This window comes from Ambystoma mexicanum, chromosome 2q (genome assembly GCF_040938575.1).
Source record: "Ambystoma mexicanum isolate Mex_15411 chromosome 2q, UKY_AmexF1_1, whole genome shotgun sequence".
NCBI classification, from domain to species: Eukaryota; Metazoa; Chordata; class Amphibia; order Caudata; family Ambystomatidae; genus Ambystoma; species Ambystoma mexicanum.
The window spans coordinates 400,758,326-400,786,071 of NC_090924.1; positions in this window are offsets into that span (position 1 = coordinate 400,758,326).

Here is a 27,746-nt window from a genome sequence, read left to right on the forward strand (position 1 = left end):
GGGGTAGGCTCCATGGATGTGCCCATCTGATTGACTTTGCATCTCGGTGTCGCAGCCGCCCTGCAACAAGGGGTAGGCTCCATCAATGTGCCTATCTGATTGCCTCACCCTGAACTCTTTTTGCACTTTGCTTGTGATGTAATTACCACTGCACGCTTCTCTTTGATGTAATCAGTTCCTGAGCTTCCTTTTTGTAACCTGAAGCACTGTAACCAATCTCTTAAGCATAAGCGCCTAGATACCTACAGGTTTTGTGCGCTATGCAAATAAGTAAATAAATCACAGCCAATTTATTCCCTCCTTCATGATGGCAGCTCAGACTCTTTACCTCCATTATGTGAGGAGTCAGAAATGGAAGCGGGACACAAAGTTGACATGTTTGGTCAGAGATATTTATTAAATAAAAGTGGGTTAGGGAAAATGCCTCTCTGACGCTATTCTATAGAGGAACATCCTTACCTTAAACCAAAACTAAGGATCTGTCTGTCAGGATGCCAATAACTGCAAAGCCGTCCTTGTGTCCAAAACGTCCTATATGGACCCTCACACTACAAACAAAGCAATACAATTGTGTAAGAAAATATCTTCAACTTGATATTGGCAAGAAATGTGTGCACAACTGAAAATAAGAATAGCTCCAATGAAAATGTTCTCCAAGGTGTAATCCCTTGGATCCAGAGGGTGTACCCTTACCCTGGATTCTTAAGTAGGATGGCAAATGTCTCTTTTGCTAACAGTTCCTTTGTATCTCTCCTTGTTCACAAGGTTCCTGTTTAGGCAACAAGTTCTGTTGCAGTCTTTCTTTAACACATATTTCTCCTTTGTTTAGAAAACACTGGCCTCATTACAAGTATGCCGGGCCGGAAATAGCGCTGCAGGTATATCTGTACCGGCACCTTTTTCCAGACCGGTGTAGTCCGAGTTGCGATGCCGGTATCTGCGGAGACATGCGGCAGCCGTACCGGAGACACCGGCATAGCGTCAGTAAGTGCACATACCAAGGTGCAGGGACACACAATCACTGGCATGGACATGCCAGTAGCAACGTGAAAACGATGCCGGAAACACTGGCATCGCGGACCAGGCGTAAAGTGGATTCTGGTGTGTAGAAACATGCCAAGGGTGCTCAGAATCAGCAAAGGTGGCCTCAATGGGCCGTGCCACAGCACAAAAGGACCACTCCCACACCCCACACCCTTTGCAACACCACAATGCTAGCAGTAGCTGTAGCAGTACTGGAGCTAGAGGCCATGCCTGCAGAGCTATTAATTGACGAGGGAGTGAGGTGGAGGATGCAGTGGAGGCGCTTGAGGAGAAGGAGGGTAGACATGGCCGCGTAAATCACCAATGTCAAGCAGGTTGCAACCCGCAGGCAGCCACCAATCCCTCGTTTAAGGGCCACACCATTCAACCTCAGCCCAGGTCTGATCCACACCCTATACCAGCTAGACTGGGACACCAACACCTCAATAATGGATCTGATCCAAGACGACCTGGCCAGCCCCATCAATATCCGCACAGCCATCCACCCCGTTGCTGAAGGTAGTGTCTGTGCTACACTTTCTAGCCACAGGCACATACCAGCACAATGTTGGTGAGCTGTATGGGATTTCGCAACTCTGTTTTTCCCTGTGTTCTATTCCAGGTGATTGATGCACTCCTGTGTCACGTACGAGACTACATCAGGCTACACAAGACTGCTGACCAGGTAAATGGCACAAAAATAGCCTTCCATGCCCTTGCAGGCATGCCTAACATCATTGGTGCCTTGGATTGCACACATGTGGAGCTGGTGGCCAGGCATACTGTGGAGGCAGTGTACCGCAACAGGAAGCTCTTTCATTCACTGAACATGCAGATGGTGTGTGATGCCCGCCACCTCATCACCCATTGCTGTGCAAGATATCGTGGGTCAACACACGACTCCATGGTGCTGCGGAACTCCACGAAGCCTCAGTACATGTCCCGGCACGCTGGACAGCGTACCTGGTTGCTGGGTGAGTCTAACTACAAGGCCTTGTACAGTGTTGAATTTGGGGGGGGGGCAGTAAACAGCATATCATACCTGGCTGCTGGGAGAGTATAACTACAAGGCCTTGTGCAGTGTTGAATTGGGGAGGGGGGGCAGTAAACAGCATAGCATACTTGGCTGCTGGGAGAGTATAACTACAAGGCCATATGCAGTATGGCAGCCATGACCAGTGGATGTGCACACTGCATGCATTCATCCATCATTACTCACACAGCCATTTCCTGAAACAATTACAAAACCTCCATGTAAGTGCACAGAGCCCGGATAGGGGGAAGGCCGATCAAGAACAAGAGCCAGGAACATTATTATCGACAACTGTAAAACAAGTACAACTCAAACACTGAAGTGGAGATGACCCCGCTCAGTGTTGGGAGTGCATGAAATGTGCAAGTGTGTAGGTGTTACTCAAGGTGCAACACAGTAGTAGCATGCCAGAGTACAAGTCCTTGACAGGTGTGTCTCATTGTAAGAAAGATACCAAGTGCATACATAAGCACATCGATCCCGTTCAGCGAAAAACTAAAGAACTACATGTACCGGAATGCACCACACCATAATGACAATGACGAGCACAAACACAGTGAAGCAGAACCACAACTCATGATGCACTCACAGAGAATACTGACGCACCCACACACAAACCACATTTTGGCTGCACACCAATTGGACAGGTACACTGCCTGTCACAACCACACAATCACACAATCCAACATGCATTTCATAGAAATGCGAAATGTACCGTCGTACATGGCCATGTATCTTGAATACTTTTCAAACACATTAATTATCTTTACATCCATTCCATGCGTTTCAGTTGTACAAAAAGGGACAGAGGTCATGTTGTCTGTGAATGGTCCATGTGAATGCCACTGCACAACACACCCCACACGCACTACGACAGAGTGCCGTTCTGGTACCCAAAAATGGACATATGCTAGATAAACTCATTTTTGCTTGCGCATGTTTGTCTTCTCAAATGAACACTATACAGCCTGTACCAACATGAAATGGCCAGTAAATTGACATGTACACATTCTGTTGCTCCCGTGCAGGTGATGCTTGGGATCCCCCGATGACATGGTTGATGACCCCCGCCAGGCAACCCCACAACATCCACGAGCAGGCTTACAACCGTACCCATGTACGTACTTGCTGCACCATAGAACAGACTTTTGGCTTGTTGAAGGTCAGGTTCCGCTGCCTCAGAAGATCGGGGGAGCACTGATGTACAGCCCTGAAAAGGTTGGGAAAATTGTGCTTGTCTGTGTCATGTTGCACAACAGGTGCATCAGGCGCAAACTCCCCCTGCCCTCCCAACATGGACATGCACCCACCAGAGGCTGAGGACGACAGTGATGATGAGCTGCCCATTTCACAGCGGTGCGATGGCATGGATGGACGAGTCACACATGTGTTAGAACTCCCTCAAGGACATTGTGGATGCGGTGGTGAAAACATTATCCACGTTAATTACAATGGAATTCAAAATGGCGTCTCCTTGACTACGTCTCAATGCAACCCATGTGCAGGTCTAGACATTTTCAAGATGGCGACGGTCACCTTCCCGGTTCTATATCTTTCCACACACAGAACGGGTAGGTGCGTCGCTTCTGTGATCTGCTCCTTTGTGCCTAAGCTTTTGCCTCAGCACTAATTATTCCAAATTGCTACTTCTTTAGCGATTCTGTTTCTTTCTGCCTTTTTGACGGTCCTTGGTCTTCCTTAATTTCCCTTCGGTGCTCTGCTGTTCCTTTCTTTATTCTGTTTCCTGCTTTCATTTTGTTCTCCTCTATTGTGCTCTGCCCTTTCTGCCTTTTTCTTTTCGCGAGTAGTCCTAACTCACGGTACATTTGCATCCCCTTCCTTCCGCAGCCGAGCCTTTCTCTTCGATTCGCTGCTGTCTACTGCTTTGCGGCTCCTCCTCTTCTCTTTGCCGCGGTTGGTGTTCTTGCAACGCGGCCCTTCCTATCGGATCAAGCAGCACATCTCCCATCTTACCTGCCACACTCTGTGTTGTTCCCCTGCAGTGCTTCTACCCCATGGTATCCTGCAGCCACCAAGCAGTACTTCTCCCATCTTACCTGCTGTGCTCTGGGTGACTCCTCTGCAGTGCTTCTACCTCCCGGTATCCTGCAGCCACTGGATTGCTCCTTTTCTTGGCATAACTGGACTTTCCCCTTTGGAGTCATTTTGTACCCCGCCACGTTGCCTAGTACTGCAGCATCTTCCACCACTTCAACATGCAGGCAGCTTCACCACCGCATCCAGCTACAAATATCATCAGTCATTCTGAACTTCAGACTGTCGGGTTTTCTTCCCCACAAGGGTTTCCCAAAGTTGCAGCCCCCGGGTGCACAGAGCCCATTTTCTGACCTCTGGACGCCTTGTGGGAAGTATCATCATTCCACATCTAAAGCTACAGATCAGCACCTGCACATACCGAAGACAGAAATCGTGAGTACCAAGCCTTTCAAAGAAGATTGTAATAGTAAGCGACACCCATGGATCAGCAGGTGCAACAATTAGTAGCAGCTGTCCAGACCCTCAATACTGAGGTACAGACTTTGAGGAATGAGAACGCTGTCCTTAGACAAATGGTTACTTCCCGTAATGAACTACCCCCTGGACCATTACCAATGGGAAAGTATGATGGCAATCCCAAAAAATTAAAAGAATTTCTGGACTCCTGTATGGTCCAATTTACCCTAAAGCCTACATATTTCCCAACAGAACGAGCCAAGGTCAGTTTTCTGATCTCCAACCTTTCCAGAAGCGCCCTGGCTTGGGCTATGCCGCTTGTTACCAATAACAACCAGCTTATGGATTCCACTTCTGGGTTTATCAACAGCTTACAAGCTATGTTTGGAAGACGAGAATTGGTGACCACAGCACAGGAAAACATACTTGATCTTAAACAAGGGAACATTGACATACTCACCTTTATAACACAATTCAAGGAATTGGATATGAAACTGCATGGGCCGACGATGTTCTTCTGACTATATTCAGAAGAAACCTTTGTGAAGACCTCAAGGATGAGATTTCCAGAGTACCAAGCCTTCAGAATTTGGCAGAAATGATCACATTGGTATTACAAATGGATTTCCGCATACAAGAAAGAAATCAGGAAAGACGCAAGGGACGACCGCGCTTGCCACTGGCAGATCCCAGACCTGAAGGTCTCAACGCACCCAGAAATCTAGATAGAGGAGAACCCATGCAGTTGGGGATAGCCAGAGGACCGTTGACTCCTGAAGAAAGACTACGGAGAAGGACTTTAGGGTTATGCATATATTGTGGCTCTGATAAACATGTCCTGAAAGACTGTCATTTAACACCTCCCCGACGTTCGGGAAACACCTCCACCAACCCATAAAGGGAACCATGAGTGGGTCATTGGTGCAGAGTTCCCAGGAGTGTCTTTCACAACCCCAGAACATGGTAGTCATACCTGTTGCACTACAATTCCAAGAGACTATTGTAAAACAAGTCCCAGCTCTGGTGGACTGTGGAGCTACCAGGCTATTTATGGATTCAGAATGGGCCTAAAGAAATAACATACCTCGTATTTAAAAAAAAACGTAGCCTTGCCTGTAGAAGTTGTTGATGGCACTCCCCTCACTTCAGGACCCATCAAGGAAAATACTGCAACCCTTATCATGAGGATTTCATCTCACGAGGAAAATATCTCTTTTGATCTAATAAGGGCCGCACACTATCCCTTGATTCTAGGACTACCATGGTTAGTCAAACACAATCCCTATATAAACTGGTCTGCTGGAACCATGTTTTTTTTTACACTTGATTTATTTGACTTGACAACACACAAGCAACAGGGATGCACACAGTACATTGGCAGGATACATTGCAAAAACCATGATCAACCGCACTGACATATAGTGGATAGTTTATACATATGCGCGCATTCGGCAAGTGGATTTGCCAAGTGAATTTGCTGTCTCGCTGTCCTGACTCCACGGCCCTGCGAAGCTCCTGCCTCTGACTCGCCATTGGAACACTGTTCGAGCTGGAGCCATTTTGAATGGCTAGCTGCTCTGAGACAGCCCCCAGTTGAGTCACGCCAATCCACATAAAAGACTTGGCGCATGCGCATTCGCGCGTGCGCATTCGGCAAGTGGATTTGCCAAGTGAATTTGCTTTCTCGCTGTCCTGACTCCACGGCCCTGCGAAGCTCCTGCCTCTGACTTGCCATTGGAACACTGTTCGAGCTGGAGCCATTTTGATTGGCTAGGTACGACTACTAGACTTTGTTGCACTGCTTTGAAGCGTGGCTCGAAAAGACGATATCAGCACACGTCCCTAGCAACGACTACCTGAACCATTGCTACGCTGCTTTCTTAAAGAGTTACTGTGTTTCTTTTTTGTTCCGCCCCACAGCTGCTCTGAGACAGCCCCAGTTGAGTCACACCAATCCACATAAAAGACTTGGCGCACGCGCATTCGCGTGCGTGCATTCGGCAAGTGGATTTGCCAAGTGAATTTGCTGTCTCGCTGTCGAGCGGGAGTAGGGTGCTGTTTTTTTTGTTCACGGTATCTTCTTTTTAACTTTAAAATATATTTCATTTTTATTTAGTAAAATGAATCTATTATTTTTCTGATATCGTTATTGTAATCATAGTTACTTCAAAGTTCACACTTAAAACAGGCATGCCCTCCTCGCCTCTGCCGCATTGCTCGCCTAAAGACGCTGCTCGCCATGTGCAGGAGAAACCAATAATGGCGGACACTAAGCGTGTTACTTTGAATCGGCGAACTCTAACTAAAAAGGGGATGCACACTCTTCCCTGGTTAACAGATATCCGTGCATACTGTTTCAAGGAAGCGTATGCAAACCAACGCGATTCTAAGGATATTGATGGCCGCCCCTATTCAACTGTAATCCCCTATCCCTTGCCTGTCTCCACGCGAACTGCAGGGCAGGTTTCCAACGATACCCCACGATTGCTACTTGCCGAACAACCGACAGTTTTTGCCCCTCTGACCGCAATGTTGTGTCTGCCGAGATAAAAGAAACAAGCAATGAAATGACAGACAACACCCTTATTTCAGTATGTGTGGACCATGAGGACCGAGCAAAAGGCCCGGTGCCAACAATGGCCCATATTGCTTCATCGAATCTTCTAGTACCCATGCCGTGTCCAGCCTTGGCAGAGACGATTTTGAGGGCCGGGTGTGACTCTCTGACACTCACTGGGGATGTCGATGACGAAGCATTAGACTTCATGAACACCTCGAATAGATCGAGTGTGTCTTCCCAGGGCGTAATGTACATATGCTCTAACACAGCCGATCTAATTAATCTAAATGAAAGTACTATGCCAACTATAAACGAAAGCCACACTAACCCTGTGTGCCTCTCTCTGTAGGCATGGCTGATCCAACTCTTAATCAAAGTTTCATACCAGAGGCGATTAACAAATCACACATACATTGGGCGTCATTACGACCCAGGCGGTAAGGGGTTTACGGCAGCGTAAACAGCGCCGACCCTTACCGCCTGATTCCGAGGTCCCTTAGCGCCATGGAGGATTTAACACCTGCTTTTAGCAGGTGTTAAAATCCATGGCGCTAAGGGACCTTGTTGTTAATTACGCCACCGTAATTTACAGTGGCGTAATTAACGCCTTCCCCACTCCCATTATGCCCTATGGGGCAAAAATGGGAATGGGGAAGGGTAAATGGGGATTGGGGACTTACCGCCCCGCCAACCTCGGAATGGGGCGATAAGTCCGCCAACCACCATGGCGTAAACATAGTTTACGCCATGGTGGTAAAGGTACGACCCAGGCGGTAACTTACCGCCTGGGTCGTAATGAGGCCCATTGTGTTGACAAATCGCCCTCATTCATTGCTCCAACTCCCAGACGCACCAAGTTCAATGATGACATGCTTAACCCTGAATTTTTCATCCAGAAGGGTCGATCGACTCGCTTCTCCTTCCCAGAGGCTCCAGCACTCGATAATATTCTGAGTGCAATGAACACAGCTCTGCTGGCGGTAGCAAAGCTCTATGAAATTATGGAAGCCAAGGTGAGTTACCAAACAGTCCTCATTGAACAGCTAGTTGGTACTGTGGCAAACCTGGAAAATGCCACAAAAAATAATTTCGTAGCTAGTACATACCCAAATTTATCTTCCCAGTTTCAACCCTCTTCAAAATCTTCTATGCCTCAGGAGACATATTCCCTGGTCTCTAATCAATCTGTGAGAACACTGATCAAAGATGACCTGCAGCCAGGTTTGATTCAAGGTGACAGGATATTAATCCCTGATGAAAGCAATGTTCTCAAAGAAGACGATAGTTCTTTACGAAAAGATGCTTCTGAAAAATCATTACCAAAGGAGAGTGCGAACCCAAGCACAATTCCAAAGGTGGCCAAAGTAACAACATATAATCTTTTCTCATTTCCTATTAATAAAACCAATGAACAAGAGATGCTTCTATCGAAACAAGTCCCTATGATAAAAAAATCTGGCATAAGATTAAAGAAAACACGGCAAGTCCAGTTGAGAGAAAAGAAGAGGCACTTTGTCAAAGCCATTAGCAAGTTAGGAAAGAAGCAAAAACCCTCTATTGTACCCAGTCAAAACGAGTCGGATACCCAAGTTCATCAGAGTTATCAGCCACTCGATGACCTAGTGACACTTTCCCGCTTGGCCAATCAAAACAAGCTTCCTATAGTGCCCATCAAAAAATCTGTAGTTATACCAATCTTGCCCACTGGTATTGATTCGATCAAACTATTCCAAAATATACCTAATCAACCCATACTGGCCACTTTGACATTTGATCAGCAGGAATCCCTAAGAAAAGATTTATTAAGAAAAGAAATTCATGCTTCAATAGCCGACTATAAGAGCCAAAAAATCTCATAAGAGGAATCAAAAAGGCTATCTACTATGGTCAGCATGACTGTTCCAAACTGTCCTCTGATACAGTCTAATCAATTAATCAGTGAACAGAGTAAAGTGTGTGTTGACCCGTCTGAGATTCCTCAATCTTACAATTCAAACCAACACACAAACATGTAGCTCAGTAATAACACCATTCCTCCAATCACTACGGCAGTAACAAGTGACACTGAGTCGAATGGTACCTGTAAACTGCAGCTCCCAAATGCTGAAACCCAATCGAGCTCCGACAACCTTTGTGAGATTATAAAAACGTCAATGGAAGCTTACTTCGCTGAAGTACATATGAGATCCCAGCAAGGAGAAATATCTCACCCAATTCAATTTCCCAATGTAGAGCGGCTTCTCTTTGGGCCAGGCGTGGCGAAACAAACTGAGCAGCTGGCCAGACAGTCTGACCCACAGCCTCCCGAGACGGCCAGACTACAGAGTATTGTTAATCTTCCCCTCTCTGATAGACCCTCAAGGCCAATAGAGAATCCTCCCAAGAAACCACAGTCTCACTGTTTGTTAATCAAATGTCGAGAGCATCCTGCTCCTCAATATGTACTTAATCGAGCCAGTGTTTTGAACATATGTGCACAAATACCATCCTTGAGGAATCTGTCCACAACTGACATTGATCTGATAGAATTTTCAAGGGAGAACAATCTCCACGAAGCAAAAATCCATGTTTGCTCAGGACTAGTAGCCAACATTTTGTGGCAAGCCAGAATGGCAATATATGACCTAGGTTTTCAGTTACTCCAATTCTCTGAGCCCAGTGTATTACAGACTTCAAAAACGGTACTTAACATCTATAACCCACTCTATAACCCACTTACATTTGCCCCAAGTGTACAGGGTTACAATGCCTCTCGTTATCCTCAAAATATGCAAACTTATAGTTTGAACGCATATCAACAAATGAGTCAGAAAGATCATATATATATCACTTCTTGGAACACCAGAGGTTATTCCCATCTAATGACCACTATGCAGAATTTGTTAAGCAAACAAGACATTGTGGTGTTACAAGAAACTTGGCTGGTTTTTGCCCTGGTATGGGACACACGCGTTCTACATATGATACCTGCTACCAAACACAGTTTAGGCCGTCCAATGGGTGGCTTACTTGTGGCGATAAAAAAACCTCTGGGCTCAGCTGTACATCTTGTCCCACTCTATCTCCCTATTTCCAAGTAGTGAAAATCTCGAGAGGCAACATCCGGTTCGCCATTGTCAATATTTATTGGAGCAAGAGTATAATCACACCAGTTCAAATCTTTAAGTTTTTGTCAAGGATTCTAGATGATCTACTTCAGGATCAGTCCCTGTCGTATACCATCATAATGGGTGACTTAAATCTACATTTGCTCCAAGCGAACACTAGTGACCTTCTAGCTGCTGAAGCAACTTGGTCATCCATGATGAAGGAAAGGAGCTTTATCATGTTGAATGGAGCAATTGCGGGTGATGTGCCCCCTAGCTCTACATGGAATAGAGGTCTTCAAAAGTCGATTCTCGATTATGTGTATGTGAGTAACAAACTGTTGACTAATGCGTTATCGTTTCAAGTGGTCGATACAGATCTTAGTGATCATAATATGCTCCAACTATGTATTGCCATACCACAACCTTCATGTGAACCAATGATGAATATTAACATTGCAGATACTATTGTAAACTCCAGAGGCTCTCGTCTCATTTGGAATCCTAGAACCCTAACTCACCTACGAGATTGCATTGAACGGGCTTGTAACTTCCCACGCAAAGATGGACTGGATTCTTATGTCCATCTTATGCAATTATTTGGAAATGATAACCCACTCCATGCAAGGTTCAGGTATAATCACCCACATCGTTTTGATCCAGAGGTAGAGCAGTACAAGTCCAAAATGAGAAGTGTCTTGCGTAATTTAAACCATCATAATGAAACAACTAGAATAAGAGTATCAAAACAAGTAAAACAAGCCTATAAAGTATGGCTAAAAGAACGACGTGCGATTCAATATCGCCATGATAATGAACATATGCTCCACTAAATTATAAAAAAATCGACTAGTGGAATTTGGGCTTGTCTTAACAATGCTGCTCCGCATTTTCAAGGAGCTTTACAGAGCAATACAATCTCGGCCGATTTATGGCAATCCTACTTTGGGCAACTTTATAGCCCGCTGTACTTTGATCCATTTGAATGGTCTGCATTGGGTCATAACATGCTGTATTCCTTTCCAATAGAGGTTGAAGACATCTTAACCTGCATTTCAACCCTGAGTCGGTCTAGGGCTAAGGGCCCCGATGGTCTTCACAATGGTCTCCTGAAAGATAATCCTCTGGAGTGGACTCAAATATTACACCTGATATTCAAACATGTGTTCATTGTAGGGATGATTCCAAATTCATGGAAAAAATCCATAATTCTACCAATTTTTAAAAAGGGAGATAGATGTGATCCCAAGTCGTATCGCCCCATTGCACTTCTCGATTGCCCTAGAAAAATATTCGCACGGTTGGTCCTGAAGGAATTTAATATCTGGCTGGACTGCTTTAACCTGCGAGATCCCTTTCAAACAGGTTTTCTCCCAGGTGTTGGTACGTCCATTAATATAGTGACACAACGCTGCATCCAATCACTGGCAAGCCAACGTAATTACCCACTTTACCTGGCCTTCATAGATTTTCGCATGGCTTTTGACGCGGTTCCTCGCGAACTACTATTTAAGAAGTTACTAGACAGAGGTTGCCCTTGGCACATCCTCAAATGGATAATCGATTTCCACACTGCAACCTCCGTCCAAGTAAAACTAGCAAGCGAGGGTCTATTGTCAAATTTGATACCTACCTCTTGTGGCCTAAAGCAGGGATGTTTGCTGGCCTCAGCAATGTTCAATTTTTTTATTTCTGATATTGGTAAAGAGTTCCTAGGAATTACAGCTGATCCACCCATACTCAATGGCCATCAAGTGAAATATCTGCTATACGCTGACCACATGATCCTATTATCAAAGACTTCCAAAGGACTCTGTGAATTGTTAAATGCCCTTAATAAATATACAATCGCGAATTACATCACTATTAATGTATCAAAAAGCAAAGTGATTCAATGCGGCAATGTGAGACATCGTATTGCAAAATTACACTGGCCTTTGCAGAATGTATCACTAACCTCTGTTCAGTCCTACATACACCAAGGGACTTTGATAACGAGTCAAACAATCAAACCGCAATATGAGGCTTCAATTCAGGTGAAAGTAAACACAGCACTGTCTCAGGCACGCATCATAAATAATAGATTTTGTTAGTTTTCTATTATTCCCTTAGCAATCTATTACAAACAAAAAATGGTGCCGGTAGTTCTCTATGGCTCTGAAGGTCATGCAGACAAATTCTATCAATATTGGACAAAATTTGAAAGTCAGTATTGGAAAGCAGCTCTAAATCTTCCAACCTCAGAATCCATCTCTATCATCAGACACAAGCTTGGCCTGATATCTTTGTATGCCCAATATAAATGGAGGATGTGCAGTCTTTACCGCAAATGTGTTATGACTGCCTCCTCAACAGATCTACTGGGGATACTGGCCTCATATCTTTTAAATTCAACAGATAAGTTTCCCAGCATTTGGCGCCTTCTCATTAAAAAAACAATAGAGGATGCTGGCTTTTCAATCGAGACATTATGTTGTAACCCAGACAAAGCAAAATCCCGTCTCTGGGAAGCAGACTGGATCAAGACTCGATCAGCCTGTTTTAAATATCAGAAATTTAAACAAAATCCCTTTGCCCTGAAAAAACATGGATCGATGGAACGTTATCTTGTCAAATTCCCAAATGCTCGCCACCGGAATGTGTATCTATGCTTTCGATTTAATCTGTGGCCAACGCATGAAGTGTCATACATACGCAAACTACTTCCTAAATCAGATGCTCAGTGTAGATTCTGTAATCTAGAAATGGAGACCCTCCAAAATCTTTGCACTGGTTGTTTACACCTAGATGCTAAGCAATCTATTCATCTTAAATATATGTTTTTAGACCACTATGAACTATCACAGGAAAGAGCCTGGGGATATTTATTCCATGCCGAGAGGAAAGCAGTCAGATACGCTATATCACATTTTTTACAATCTTTAAACCTTTCTTACAAACTTGATCCTACTAGTAACCTCTGACTGTACAGGTTCCATCATACTTAACTACTTAACTGTTAATTATAATCTCATTATTAGTTTCCTTACTATTCCTTTAATTTTACCTTTGTTGCCCTATCCAGGGCCAAACCTGTGTTACATGTTTGATAATTGTATTGGTAAATGATAAATGATAAATGTTTAAACTAGTTGATAGTATATTTACATAAGATCTGGTTTGAAACTGTATGCAAAAAACTTTTCTTTATGTTTATAGCTGTGACATAAGTGAAAATGTTTTTGTTTGTTTTTATCTGTCAATTTTATTGTAATTTGTATATGTTTATGTTGTAAAATCAAGAATTATTCTTGATTAAATCAACTTAAATAAAAAATAAAAATAAAACATATGATTGGGTTGGAGCACAGGCAACAACACAGATGGGGGGAGCGAGCAGTCTCTGTTCACGGGGTAGTAGCCGGGGAGGAAAGAGTAGGAATGGAGGACCCAGCGGCCGAGTCCGAGGTGGACATATAACTGCGAAACTTATGCCAAATGTCCCTTGGTCTCGAGTGGGAATGTTGCAATATGCCCCATGCCTCCTTGGTATCCGATGCCCAGGTGACAGCTCTGAGCCACTGTGTGTGCGAGGGCGCTGGACCCATGTTTTTTATCACAACAGTGCCTTTCTTCTTGCCTTCCTGAAGGGGCAGTAGGATTGTTCGCGGCACCTCATCAACAAAAGATGACCCCCACGTCCCTGGCCATTTCTAACATTACGCTGTTACCTGAATGCTACCAGGAATACCAAAGAGTCTTTTCTAATGAAGAATTCAAGGAGTTGCCGCCTCATCGCAAAGACAACTGTTCTATTGACCTCATCCCTGAAGCACAAGTACCGTTTTGCAGGATGTATACCTTAACGAGTCCTCAAAAAGATGCCTTGAGAGAGTATTTGCAGGCAAATTAATCTCACAGCCTTATAACAGAATCAAAGAGCTCAGCTGGAGCCTTTCTCTTCTTCATACCGAAGCAGGACTGCAAAGAACTAAGACCTTGCATTGATTAACGAGGCCTGAATAAAATAACCCTCAAAGATCGGTATCCCTTACCGCTCATACAAGACATCCTAGAAGCAGTAAAGGGGGCTTCTATCGTTACAAAACTCGACCTTCAAGGAGCGTACCATCTGATACGAATTAAGAGCGGAGATGAGTGGAAAACCGCATTCCGCACGCCCTTTGGGCATTACGAATACCGAATAATGCCCTTTGGGCTAGCTAACGCTCCCTCTGTGTTTCAACGTTTTGTGGACCACATTTTTTCGGATTTGCTTCTACATTCTCTCATAGTCTATTTAGACGACAGTCTCATATTCTCTCATACGCTACAAGAGCATGTCCATCATGTGGCAGAGGTTTTACGTCGACTACAAAAACACCATCTTCATGCTAAGATCGAGAAATGTTCTTTCCATCAATCTAGTATACCTTACTTAGGATTTATTCTTTCTGCTGAAGGAGCAGCAATAGATCCGAGGAAGGTGAAGGCTATACTCCGATGGAAACCACCCCAAAACATTAAGGAAATACAAAGATTCTTAGGATTCTACAATTTTTATCGCAAATTCATTCTGAATTTTTCCCAGGTCATGAAGCCATTTACCACACTTCTACAAAAAGGAAGAAGCAGCCCAACAGGCTTTAGAAAAGTTAAAAAACGCCTTTTCTTCGGCGCCAATTCTAAGATTACCTGATCAGTCCAAGCCCTTCATCTTGAAAACAGATGTATCTGAAGCTGCAATATGTGGGGTCCTAACACAAGTTTCTGAGAAAGGCATCAACCATCCTATCGCCTACATGTCCAAAACACTTACCAGTTCAGACTGCAGCTACACAGTTCTTGAAAAATAACTATTAGCCATGAAAAGAGCGTGTCAGGAGTGGAGACAATTACTTTTGGGGGCTCAACATCCTGTTCAGATTCGAACAGATCATCGGTATCTAAAAGTGTTGCAAAACGTTGAATGCCAGAACAGCCGCCAAGCTCGATGAGCTTATTTCTTTTCCTCCTACAACATAATACTCGCATATTTCCCAGGAACCAACAACCAGATTGCTGATGCACTGTCTCGAAGCTTTTACTGTAAAATACCTTATACTTCAGAAAAGATGATGCCCCAAGCTACGTTCATCTATTTTGTGTCCTCCTTCCTACAAGAAATACAAAGGCAAGGCACAGATATCACTCCTGGAGAATTGAACAAACACCTCCTGAAGCAATAAGATGGACTGTATTTCCACCTCGACCAGTTATATATACCTTCAGGACCTTCCAGACAAAAGGGTCTTCACATGTGTCACAATCACAAAACTTCATGTCATCAAGGAATCGCTACCACCCTAGAATTGATCAGTCGATTCTTCTGGTGGCCGGAGGTGAAAGACGACATTAAAGAACATATATCTTCTTGCTCTACCTGTCTTCAGTCCAAAAATCCTAGACAGCTACCCATAAGAAAACTAGTACAGCCAACTCTACCTACTCGTCCGTGGGAGAAGATTTCTACTGACTTTATCGTGGAACTTCCACCTTCATCACACAATACCACCATAATGGTAACAATTGACTTCGACTAAACTGGCCCACTTCATTCCTATGACTAAATTACCATCAGCAGCCCAAATGGCTTCTTTATTTTCGGCAAACAATCTTCCGTCTACATGGGTTACCCAAGAGCATTCTATAAAACAGAGGATCTCAGTATATCTCTGCCTTCTGGAAACATCTGTGCCAGTCCTTAGGAATCCAGCGTCACTCGTCATCTGGGTATCACCCCCAATCCTATGGCCAAACAGAGAGACTTAATCAATCATTGAAGCAATATCTTTGTTGCTTCATTTCTGCTTCACAACACAACTGGAGCTCGTTGTTTCCATATCCTGAGTTTGCATATAACAACTCACTTCATTCTGCCATACAAATGTCACCATTTTATTGCACTTATGGATTCCATCCATCTGTATTACCAACAGCTACACCAACTCCGACTAAGGTACCTTCTGTAGACGCTCTTGTGGCTGATATACAAGTTGGCCATTTTACAGCACTCACGGCGCTCTCTGACGCAAGACAAAAAGCTAAAGTACAAGCGGACAAAAAACGCTTGCAAGAACCCATCTACAAACCTGGGGACATGGTATGGCTTTCTTTAAAATGCCTTCCAAAGCATCTCATACCATCTAAATTGTCTCCTAATATTTTGGACCTTTTACAGTACTTAAGGCTATAGGAGAAGAAGAGGCTTATCGTATTCGACTCTCTGCTTCTGGCATCAAATACACAATGGGCCTCATTACAAATCGCCCGGTATGGAAACAACGGTGGCGGTAAAGCCGCCGCCACCGTTGTTTCCATGCCGGGCGATCACAACTCCTGCAGGCGGGAGGTGATGTTCCCGCCAGGTCTGACCTGGCGGGTTTAACACCGCCCGCCTGCAGGCGGACGAGGAAACACCGGCAGCATTACGAGATGCTGCCGGTGTTTCCATGATCCCCATTCCCATTGAGTCCTGCAGGACTCAATGGGAATGGGGATTAACACCATTCCGCCTCCGTGATTCCCAGGAAACCGGGGTTGTAATGCCCCGGTAATGCCGGTAATCACGGAGGCGGAATGGTAATAGGAGTCCGGAGGTTACCGCCGGACTCGTAATGAGGCCCAATGTCTTTCATGTTTCACAATTGAAGCAACATGTTTTGGCCAAATTCCTATCCCCCCACCGATCGACACACCCGACGGCCCTGAATATGAGGTAGCAGCCATCTGTGACTCCAGATATTACCGGAGATCGTTACAGTATCTTATAGACTGGAAAGGTTATGGACCTTCTGATTGCACATGGGAACCTGCAGTCTCGGTTCATGCCCCCGTTTTGTAAAAAGGTTTAATCGAAGTCATTGCTGGAAACCCGGACCAACGACCCCACGGGGGGCATACTGTTCGAACTCCCTCAAGGACATTGTGGATGCGGTGGAGAAAACATCATCCATGTTACTTACAATGGGATTCAAGATGGCGTCTCCTCGTCTCCGTCTCAATGCAACCCATGTGCAGGTTTAGTCTTTTCCAAGATGACGACGGTCACCTTCCCGGTTCTATATCTTTCCACACACTGAACGGGTGGGTGCGTCGCTTCTGTGATCCACTCCTTTGTGCCTAAGCTTTTGCCTCAGCACTAATTATTCCATATCACTATTCTTTAGCGATTCTGTCTCTTTCCGCCTTTTTGACGGTCCTTGTTCTTCCTTAATTTTGCTTTGGTGCTTTGCCGTTCCTTTCTTTATTCTGTTTCCTGCTTTCTCTTTGTTCTCTGTCCTTTCTGCCTTTTTCTTTTCTTTTCGCGAGTAGTCCTAACTAGTGGTACTTTTGCAGCCCCTTCCTTCCGCAGCCGAGCATTTCTCTTCGGCTCGCTGCTGTCTACTGCTTCGCGGCTCCTCCTCTTCTCTTTGCCTCGGTTGGTGTTCTTGCAAAGCGGCCCTTCCTATTGAAAGCGGCACTTCTCCCATCTTACCTGCTGCGCTCTATGTTGCTCCCCTGCAGTGCTTCTACCCCTCGGTATCCTGCAGCCACCAAGCAGCACTTCTCCCATCTTACCTGCCGCACTCTGGGTGACTCCTTTGCAGTGCTTCCACCTCCCGGTATCCTGCAGCCACTGGATTGCTCCATTTCTTGGCATAACTGGACTTTCCCCTTTGGAGCTGTTTTGTACCCGGCCGCCTTGCCTAGTACTGCAGCATCTTTCACCACTTCAACATCCAGGCAGCTTCACTACTGCATCCAGCTACAAATATCATCAGTCATTCTGAACTTCAGACTGTCAGGGTTTTTTCCCCACAAGGGTTTCCCGAAGGCGCTGCCCCCGAGGTGCACAGAGCTCATTTTCTGGCCTCTGGACGCCTTGTGGTAAGTATCATCATTCCACATCTACAGCTACAGATCAACTACAGATCAGCACCTGTACATACCGAAGACAGAAATCGAGAGTACCGAGCCTTTCAAAGAAGATTGTAATAAAGTGAAGACCTCATACACCACTACTTTTGAGCACTTGTTACACACACGGCACAGGACATCTAGCACACTGGGCACTGTACATGAATAAATGCACTCACACTGATCAATGTCCAGTCATGATTTCTTTTGCAACACCAAATATATTGTGTAAGAAAAATAATTATTAAAATTTATAGAAAGACTAAACACACTATACTATTACACCCAACTGTCCCTCCCCACACCCAAGCCCCATCCCAACTGTCCCTCCCCACCCCCACCCATCTCCACACCCCTGCCCCAACTGTCCCTCCTCACACCCATCCAATCAATGCCCTATTTCCGGCCCCTTTTAAGCTCAGGGGTGCGGCCTCCTGCAAGCCGCATCAGCCGCTCAGAGCGACGCCTTAGGCTGCTTTGTAGGAACTCCCTATTGTTGAACTTGTGAATGGAGGCGGTGGCATGGACAGGTGCCTTTGGTCCACGAGGGCCTGCACCAACATGGAAATTTGTATTTGTATTTCTATAGCACCTTAATCCAAGGCGCTTTAAAGTTAACAACAAAAATACATTAAACATGGAACAGTAGAAGCAATAACAGTAAACATGAGTCAAACCAGAAAATCAGCATGTAGAACAATTTGCATTTGAGAAAGAAGAGGAGAGGAGGGCGGTGGGTAAGGAAGGAAGAGGGAGAGGGAGAGAGAGTAGTGAGTAAAGTGAGTAGTAGGAAGAAGGGAGATTTTAGAAGAGAAGGGGAAAGATAAAGAGAATAGAGAGAAGGGTACTAGAAGGAGGGGGAAGGGGATCAGGGAGGGGAATGAAGGAGTGATTTCAATGAGGAGTGGAAGGAGAAATAAGTAGGGGAGGAACGGATAGAAAAAGGTATGAGTTCCAATGTAAGGGGGCAAGGAGCTGAAAAGAGCGGAAACGAGAGGAGGTACAAGGGGGTGGGGGAACTGAAAGTAATCAGCAGAACGAAGGGAGCGAGAGTGGGTGTAGAATGAGAGAAGAGAGGAGAGGTAAGGAGGAGCAATGTCATGAAGAGATTTAAAGACAAGACAAAGGAAGTGACATTTAAGTTGGGAGTGGAAAGGAAACCATCCTAGGTGAGAAAGTGAGTTGGAAATGGAGTCAAGAGGAGAGAGAAGACAGAGGGTGCGGATGACAGAGTGGTAAAGGGAATTGAGGGGGGCAAGATGGGAAGCAGGGAGACCAAAGAAGAGAGAAGAACAATAGAAAAGGCGAGAAAAGATGAGGGACGAAATTAAAAGTTTGGTAGCATGGAAGATGAGAGAGGGACGGACTTTACTGATGTTAAAGAGATGGTAGCGACATGCCAGAGAGGTGAGGGAGATATGATGAGTAAAGGAGAGGGAAGAGTCAAACTAAATCCCAAGATTACGAGCATGGTTGGAAATAGGGAGACTAGAAGGGGGAAAATGAATAGAAGGAGGGGGAGAAGGAAGAGGAAGTGTGTTAGATGGAAAGAACAAGACTTCAGTCTTGTCAGTGTTAAGAGAGAGATAGTGAGATGGCATCCAATTATTAATGGCAGTAAGACAGGAAGAGAGATTGAGATGTAAGTCAGAGGTGAAGGAGGAAAAGGAGAGGAACAGTTGGGTGTCATCGGCATAGAAATGATGCGAAATCCCGAAGGAGGAGATGATAGGAGCGAGGAGTGAAGTATAAAGAGAGCATAAGAAGGGTCCGAGGACAGAGCCTTGGGGAATGGCGTGTTCGAGAGGGAAGGTAGTAGAGGTTTGTCTGCCCCAAGAAACGGCAAAAGAACGGTGGAAGAGGTAAGAGGAGAGCCAGTTAAGGACAGAGCATTTGAATCCAAGGGAGGAAAGCGTGTTGAGAAGTAAGAGGTGATCGACAGTGTCGAAAGCAGCAGAGAGGACAAAGAGGATGAGGATTGCTTAGAATAACAATTGGTAAAGAGAGAGTTAAGGACATGGGTAAGAGCGGACTCAGTTGAGTGTTTGGGACAGAAGCAAGATTGAGAGGGGGGAAGGAGAGAGTGGGTAGTAACAAAAGTTCAGAGCTGAGAATAGGCTAAGCGTTCGAGTAATTTAGAGAGAAAAGGTAAAAGTGAGACTGGCCGAAAGCTGGAAGCGAGAAGAGGATTAGCATAAGGCTTCTTCAGTATAGGGATGATAGTGGCATGCTTGAAGGCAGAAGGGAAGGTGGCTGTGGAGACAAGTATTGAAGAAGGAGGTTAGATAGGGTAAGAAATGGGGGTAAATCTTGGGAATAAGAAGGGTTGGGATGGGATCGGAAGGGGCGGCGGTAGGGTGGGATTTAGTTAAGAGGAGAGAGACATCAGAGGGAGTGATAGGAGAAAATGTAGACATTTGAGCCGAGGGGGAATGTAAGGAGGGCAGGGGAGGGGAATAAGGAGGAGAACAGACAATTTTCTGGCGAAGAGAAATCATTTTTTCAGAGAGGAAGTTAGCAAAGTCAGAAGGAGAAAGAGGAGAGGTAGAAGAGAGATCAGGAGCGGGAGGGGAGAGGAGACGAGAGAGGGTTTGAAAGATACGATGAGGACGAGAGGCTTGGGAGTGAAGGGGGTTAGAAAAGTATGCACGTTTGGCGGAGTTAAGGCAGGAGTCATATAGAGAGTAACAAGAGAAATAGGAGGTTTGGTTAGGAAGAGTGAGGGATTTGAGTCAGCAACGCTCAAGGCGACGGAGGAGACGACGCATGGACAGGAGGTGAGGATAGAGCCAGGGTTGGGAAGGCTTACGAGTAGGGTGGAAAGAGGAGAGGGGGTATGGTAGATCGAGACTAGAGGAGATAGAGGAGGAAGGATAAGGCAAGGTCAGCAGAGAGAGAGGAGAAATCAGAAAGGGGTGGCAGAGAAAAAGAGCAGGTATCAATGAAGAGTGAAGGGTTAAAGTTCTGGAGGTCACGTTGAGTAAAAGATGTGAAGCTGGGAGTAAGGGAGAAGGAGAGCGGGGCATGTTCAGATAGATAGATGGGTAAAGATGAGACAGGAGAGGAGGAGTAGGTGGAATTAAAGATGAGATCAAGAGTGGAACCAGAAGAGTAAGAGGGGAGAGGAGAGAGAAGGTAGGAGTCGAGGATCGAGAGAAGGTTGAGGGGAAGTGGGAAGGTGAAGGTTGAAGTCGCCAAGTACAGTGAGGGGATAAGGGGAAGGGGAGATAAGAGAGAGGAAATTGTCTCAAACAGGGAGGACATCACACTGTTCCCCTGCCTCACACAGCATGATAGGTGCAAAATGGCACCTGTGGCTCTGCCCTGTGACCGTGCGGCCCTCCTGGAGCTGGCCTGAAGACCATCCCGCATGAGTTGGGCCTCATGCAGGTGCTGTTGGACCATTGAAGCCAGGGATTCCTGCCGTGCCTCCATTCTTTACAGGTGCCCTTCAATATCCCTGACATTGTGTGGGGGTGGGGGTTCATTAGGCCCACGGGACTGAAGCCCTCGGTCTCCTGTAGCTGTGGTCAGTTTCCACGCTTCCTACTCCACCGGCATCCCCAATGTTGTCATCTGGACCCCATTGTTGACCCCCTTGAGGAAGGGGTGCAGGTGCCCCCTGGTTTGGGGGTGGCTGGGGTGCAGGTACCTTGTGGTTTGGGTGTGGCTGGGGTGCAGGTGCCTCCTGGTTGGGTGGTGGCAGGGGTGCATGTGCCTCCAGGATGGTGGTTGGCTGGTGGGATGCAGGGGTTTTTGCCCTCTCATGTCTTGACGGAGGATGCAGTCGAGTCTTGTATGAACGTGATAGTGGTCCGTTGGCGGTGTGCCCTGGTGGGCCGGGATGTGCTCGGCTGTTCAGCCTCATTGGCAGATGATGTGCTTGTGAGGTTCAGAAAGGCAGGGCATCAATGATGGGTGTGGATTCATGAGACAGACATGAGTGCTAGTACTTTGAGATGTCAATGCTGCGTCATGGACATGGTGGTGGACATGGCATAGTGCACACATGCTTGTGTCGGGGGATGCTGTGCAGGTGCATGTGCCAACATGGTGTGTGCAGTGGCTGTTGCGTGGTGTACTAGTGTTTCCCGGTTTGGGTGTTATGTGTGTGCCACACCAGCTTTATGATATGGTGTTGTGGATGGTTGTGACATGGATGTGTTAAACATGTGACTGCTGCCTATGGCACTTACTGCCTTGGCGATGAATTTGCGGGATGGGCCTTTGTGGATGGAACGAGTGGCCGACATGTATCATTGATGTGTGCAGCTAGTCATTTGCTGGTGGTGGAGGTGCTTGACACTGATGTAACTTTGGGCATGTGCTAGCACTGCGTGACAACAGAAGTTGGGCTGTGTTAGGAGGATGTGTGTCCAAGTGCCAGCAGGTGCATCTTGTGAGGGCGATACAGCGGACCTGTGTGATGTGTGAATGGTGTATGAATGTGGTTTGGGTGCAAGGTTTATGTGGATGTGTGCAACCAGGTTGAAAGGGGTTGGGGGGGCGCCAGCAGGGCTGTAATGGCATTGGGCACTACATACTTGACATGTTTGCCTACTCAATTGTATACAGAGTACAAGGTGTATGATCGGACATTGGGCCTACATGTACTCAACAGCCTCATCCTCGCACCTCCAGCCTCTGCTGCATCTAATCCCTCTATGGCCTCGAGGTGCAGTACGCTGCTGCATGTCTCCACCCATGGATGCAGGTGGATAGGAGAATCAGGGCCGCCTCCTGTGCCCATGCCCTAGGTGAGCTGCGCAGACAGTAGGTTTCGCACCCTCAGCCAAAAATCATCCCACCTTTTGTGGCAGTCCCGGATTGTTCGGGAGGTTGTCCCAAAGGGCGTGACATTCTGGGCCACCTCCTCCCAAATTGTCTTTTTGCGCATTTGTGCCTGCCTTCGTAGGTCGCTGCTGAACACTGCATCAGCATGCTCGACTAGGGTGTCAGCCAGCATGTTTAATTCAGCCCCGCTGAACCACGGCTTCCGCCTCCGTGCTGCAGGTGCCCTGGCAGCCATGTCTCTGGTTGATTATCTGGGCTCGAGATGTGGTTGTCACTCCTGTGCACAGAGGGTTGCAATGGATTGTGTTTTGTTAATGGGCGCCGGTCCATTTCCTGTTCCGGCGATCACGTTATTGCCGGCCACTGTAATAATGGCACCGGTAACGCCGGTAAGTCCAGTAGCATGGAGCCGGATTCAGAGTCACCGGCACAGTGGGTGCGAGTGTGGTTTTTTTGGGGGGTGGGGGAGTATGGTGGTATTACCAGCAAGCCGATGCAACTGTTTCTGGCATGCCGGAATGCGTGTGCACGCCAACACGGAATCAACCGTTGATTCCAGCAGCAGTACCTCACGGACACTGTAGCACCAGCAAACGGGTAATTATGATTTTTTACTGGCATACTTGTAATGAGGCCCACTGTCTTTCTTTAGTATTTCTGGAAGCTTTGCAAACTGCCTAGTGTACTCCCCTGCCAGGACTCTTTATGCAATTCCAGCTGCCTGGTATACTCTCCGGCCAGGATTCTTTATGCAATGTCAACTGCCTGGTGTACTCTCCTGCCAGCACTTATCATATGATTCAATTGCCTGGTGTCTTTTCCTTGCCAGGACTTCTTTTCACAGTTTCTCTGTATCACCAACACTGTATGTATTGCTCTTGGCTTGGTGTAAAATGTTGCAGTACATCTTGTTCAGGTTTTGCCCCACACTTGCATCTCATGCATCAATAGCTCATTGGGGATTGTACTTTGCCTTTTCTGCACTCAAACAATCTTCTTGTTGTTTTAACAATGGCATCACATTCAAATTGTCATTGGTACGATTGCCGGCATGCCCCCGGGTCCGCACTGGCTTCAGGAAGACTCATTGGTTCTCTCCAGCATGATGCTTTCACCAGTTTTCCACACTGGAGTGTGCAGACGCCCTTCCGGCTTCCTTCGCGGCTCCTCTGTCAAACACCTGCTTCCATTCAGGCTCTGGAATGGAGAACACTGCCTCCCCAAGTTGCTGAGTCCCAGGGACCTCTCTCGTGGCTCCCAGCATCTCCACAGCACTGCCTTCTCTTGCAGAGTGTTTCAACGGCCTTCTCTGCTCCGTCACACCGGTATGTGATTTCCATGTTCGTGAGCCCCTGCATCTCCTGCACTGTCACACTCAGTAATTTAGATTCCATATTTAACCCCTTAAATGCCAATGCGCCCCACCCCACCCAGCAGTGCAAAGCCCTTTATTGGTGATTTCGGAATGTTGTCACTGAATCCCTTGTAACATTTTTGTTACACCTGATATCTCAGCCAAATTAATAACTAAAAAGGGAGCACATTTTGTGTTTTTTCAGAAAATGCCAAAAGCATGATGTACAAAGAAGCCTGTGGGTTTTTTCCTTGTAAGAGCTAGGAACAAATGGTTTGCTGTGCTGAATTCGCCATGTTCCAGACTTTCAAGAACAGGTTGCGTGGAAATCAAAAAAAACCATTTTTATAAGGTTACCATCAGTTTTGTGAGAAATAGGCGATTTTGCCCTTTTTTTCCCAATAAGACATGTGTTGACAGAATGGAAGAGGAGGGTAGGAAAGCTGATTGGAAAGACACAAAGGCATACATTTCTGAAAGGAAGACAAAATTCCAAGTTTAGGAAGGGGTGTTTTCCGCAGGTCAGGCAACAACTATGTAGGGAAAATTCCCTTAGTTTGGGGAAAAATTGGAAAAATGACAGATACAAAAGGTATGTGCTGGACCTGTAAGGTAATGGCTTCTGTGAATATTGAGAAAAGCAATGCCCAGCTTCATTCCCCCGACTCTTCCAGTTAGGAAATCAAAAATGTTTTGTAATGTTTCACAAAACAAGCAATCCCACAAGCCAAAAACATAGCCATGGTACATAGGATTTTTATGCTGACGGCCTAAACAGATATACTTAGCACGTGTAAATAAGGAAAACAAATGTGGTGAGGAATGGCAGGCATACATTTTTTGAAAGAGCACAGACCTCTTAATGGGTAGGTGACTTGGGCAGGTTACAAAAGCGCATAGTGCCTAAAACAGCAACTAAATGTAGGTCACATTTGGGAAATGAAATGGTTATGTAACGAAATGCAGCAGCAAATGTATGAAAACATTATGAAAACCAAGAGAAAACAAAGAATGTCCTACCTTACCACGTTCCCACAGGTGTCCCGACAAAAACGGTACTCACATGTGTGGGTGCACCTACCTGGGCACAAAGGGAAAAGTGTAAACCACTGCTAACCCCATGTGTTTTGGCAGAGCAGATTTTGCGGGAATTTGCTCTTGTGGACAACCTACAGATTTGGGCCTGGGGTGTCGCAGCCACCAAGGAAAACAGGGAACCTCATGCATTTCTGAAAAGAAGACACCTATGGGAATCCACAGTGGTCTGACTTGGGCGAATCGCCTTAGAAAGTATTACCGACAAGTCCCGGCAAAGTCTGAAATTTAGGGAAAAAAACAAACATTTCAGACATTTCCCACATGGAAACTACTGAAACACGCCGCCAACAACACATGTCCTACCTTCCCAAATTCCCACAGGTGTCCGGATGAAAATAGTACCTCACATGTGTGGGTGCACCTACCTGGGTGGAAAAGAAAAAGTGTCGACCGTCCTCGAGTCCAACGGCAGTCCCAGGGAGCCCCGGCAGGGTCCCTGTCCGTTCCCCAAGGGAAATTCTGTAACGCTGCCTAGCCAGAGCTCCAGGATGGTCGGGGGTGATGTCCCGGGGTGGCTGTCCCTCATGAGGGTTGACCGTCCACAAGTCCAGCTGCGGTTTCAGGGAGCCTCAGCATGCTCCCCGTCCTTTCCCATAGGGAGAAGGTGTAACGCAACCCAGCCAGAGCTCAAGGATGGTCAGGGGTGATGTCCCAGGCCTTGTGTACCCGTCTCCCATGTGGGATGACCGTCCCCGAGCCCAGCCAGAGCTCTGGCTGAGCTGCGTTACAGCTTTTCCCTCCGAGGAAGACTGGGGACCCTGCCCGGGCTCCCCGCAACTGCAACAGGATTTGGGGATGGTTGACCCACATGGGAGACAGGTGCCTAAGGCCAAGGACATGACCCCCAACCATCCAGGTACTCTGGCTGGTCTGCGTTACAGCTTGTCCCGGCGGGAAAGGACAGGGAATGTGCGGGCCTCCCTGGAACCACCGCTGGGCTTGGGGACGTTCAACCCACATGGGAGTCAACCGCCCACGGCCAGAGACATCACCCCAGACCAACCTGGAGTGCTGGCTGGGCTGTGTTACAGAATTTCCCTCGGGGGAGGTAAGGGGACCCGGCCAGGACTCCCTGGAGCTGGCGCTGTGCTTTGGGACGGTACACCCACATGGAAAACAGATGCCCAAGACAGGGGACATCACCTCCAACCGCCCTAGAGTTCTGGCTGGCCTGCGTTACAGCTTTTCCCTTCGGGGAGGTATTGGCACACTGCCAGGGATCACTGGTGGGGAAAAGCTGTAACACAGACCAGGAAGAACTCCAGGACGGTTGGAGGTGTTGTCCCCGGACTTGGGAGGCTGTCTCCCATGTGGTTTGAGCGTCCCCAAGCCCAGCAGCGGTTCCAGGGAGCCCCAACAGGGTCCCCGACCTTTCCAGGAGGGAGAGGTTGTAATGCTGGCCAGCCAGAGCTCCAGGAAAGTCAGGGTAATGTCCCTGGCCTTGGGCGGCTGTCTCCCTTGTGAGTCAAACATCCCCAAGTGCAGCAGCAGTGCCAGGGAGCCCCGGCAAAGTCCCCAACCTTTCCCAGAGGGAGAAGCTGTAACGCAACCCAGCCAGAGCTCCAAGGTGGTAGGCTGTCATATCCCTGGCCTTGGGCGGCTGACTCCCATGTGGGTTAAACGTCCCCAGGCCCAGCGGTAGTTCCATGGAGGACCGGCACATTCCTTGTCCTTTCCAGCAGGGAGAAGCTGTAAAGCAGGCCTGCCAGAATAACAGGATGGTTGGGGTTATGTCCCTGTCCTTGGGCACCCGTCTACTGTTTGGGGCGATCATCCCCAAGCCCAGCCTGGAGCTCTGGCTGGGCTGCTTTACAGCCTTCCCCTCTGGCGAAGAATGGGGACCCTGCTGTAACTGCCAGTGGACTTGGGGACGGTCGACCCACCACCCAAGGCCAGAGACATCACCCCTGACAAATCCTGGAGCGCTGGCTCGGCTGCGTTACAGAATGTTCCCTCTGGAAGGAATGGAGACCCTGCCTGGGCTCCCTAGCACAACTGCTTCACTTGGGGATGGTCGCCCCATATAGGAGACAGCCGCCAAAGGCCAGGGGCATTACCCCGGGGTATTCTGGTACTCTGGCTGGCCTACGTTACAGCTTCTCCCTGCGGGAAAGGATGGGGAATGTGCCAGGCCTCCCTGGAACCACCGCTGGACTTGGGGACATTCAACCCACATGTCAGTCAGCGGCCCAAGGCCATGGATATGACCCCCTACCACCCTAGAGCTTAGGGCTGGGATGCGTTGCAGCTTCTCCCTCTGGGAAAGGACAGGGACCCTGCTGAGGCTCCCTGGAGCTGCTGCTGGACTTGTGGATGCTCAACCCACATGAGGGACAGCCACCCAAGGCCAGGGACATCGCCCAACCACCCTGGAGCTCTGGCTGGGCTGCATTACAGAATTTCCCTCTGGGAAGGGATGGGGACCCT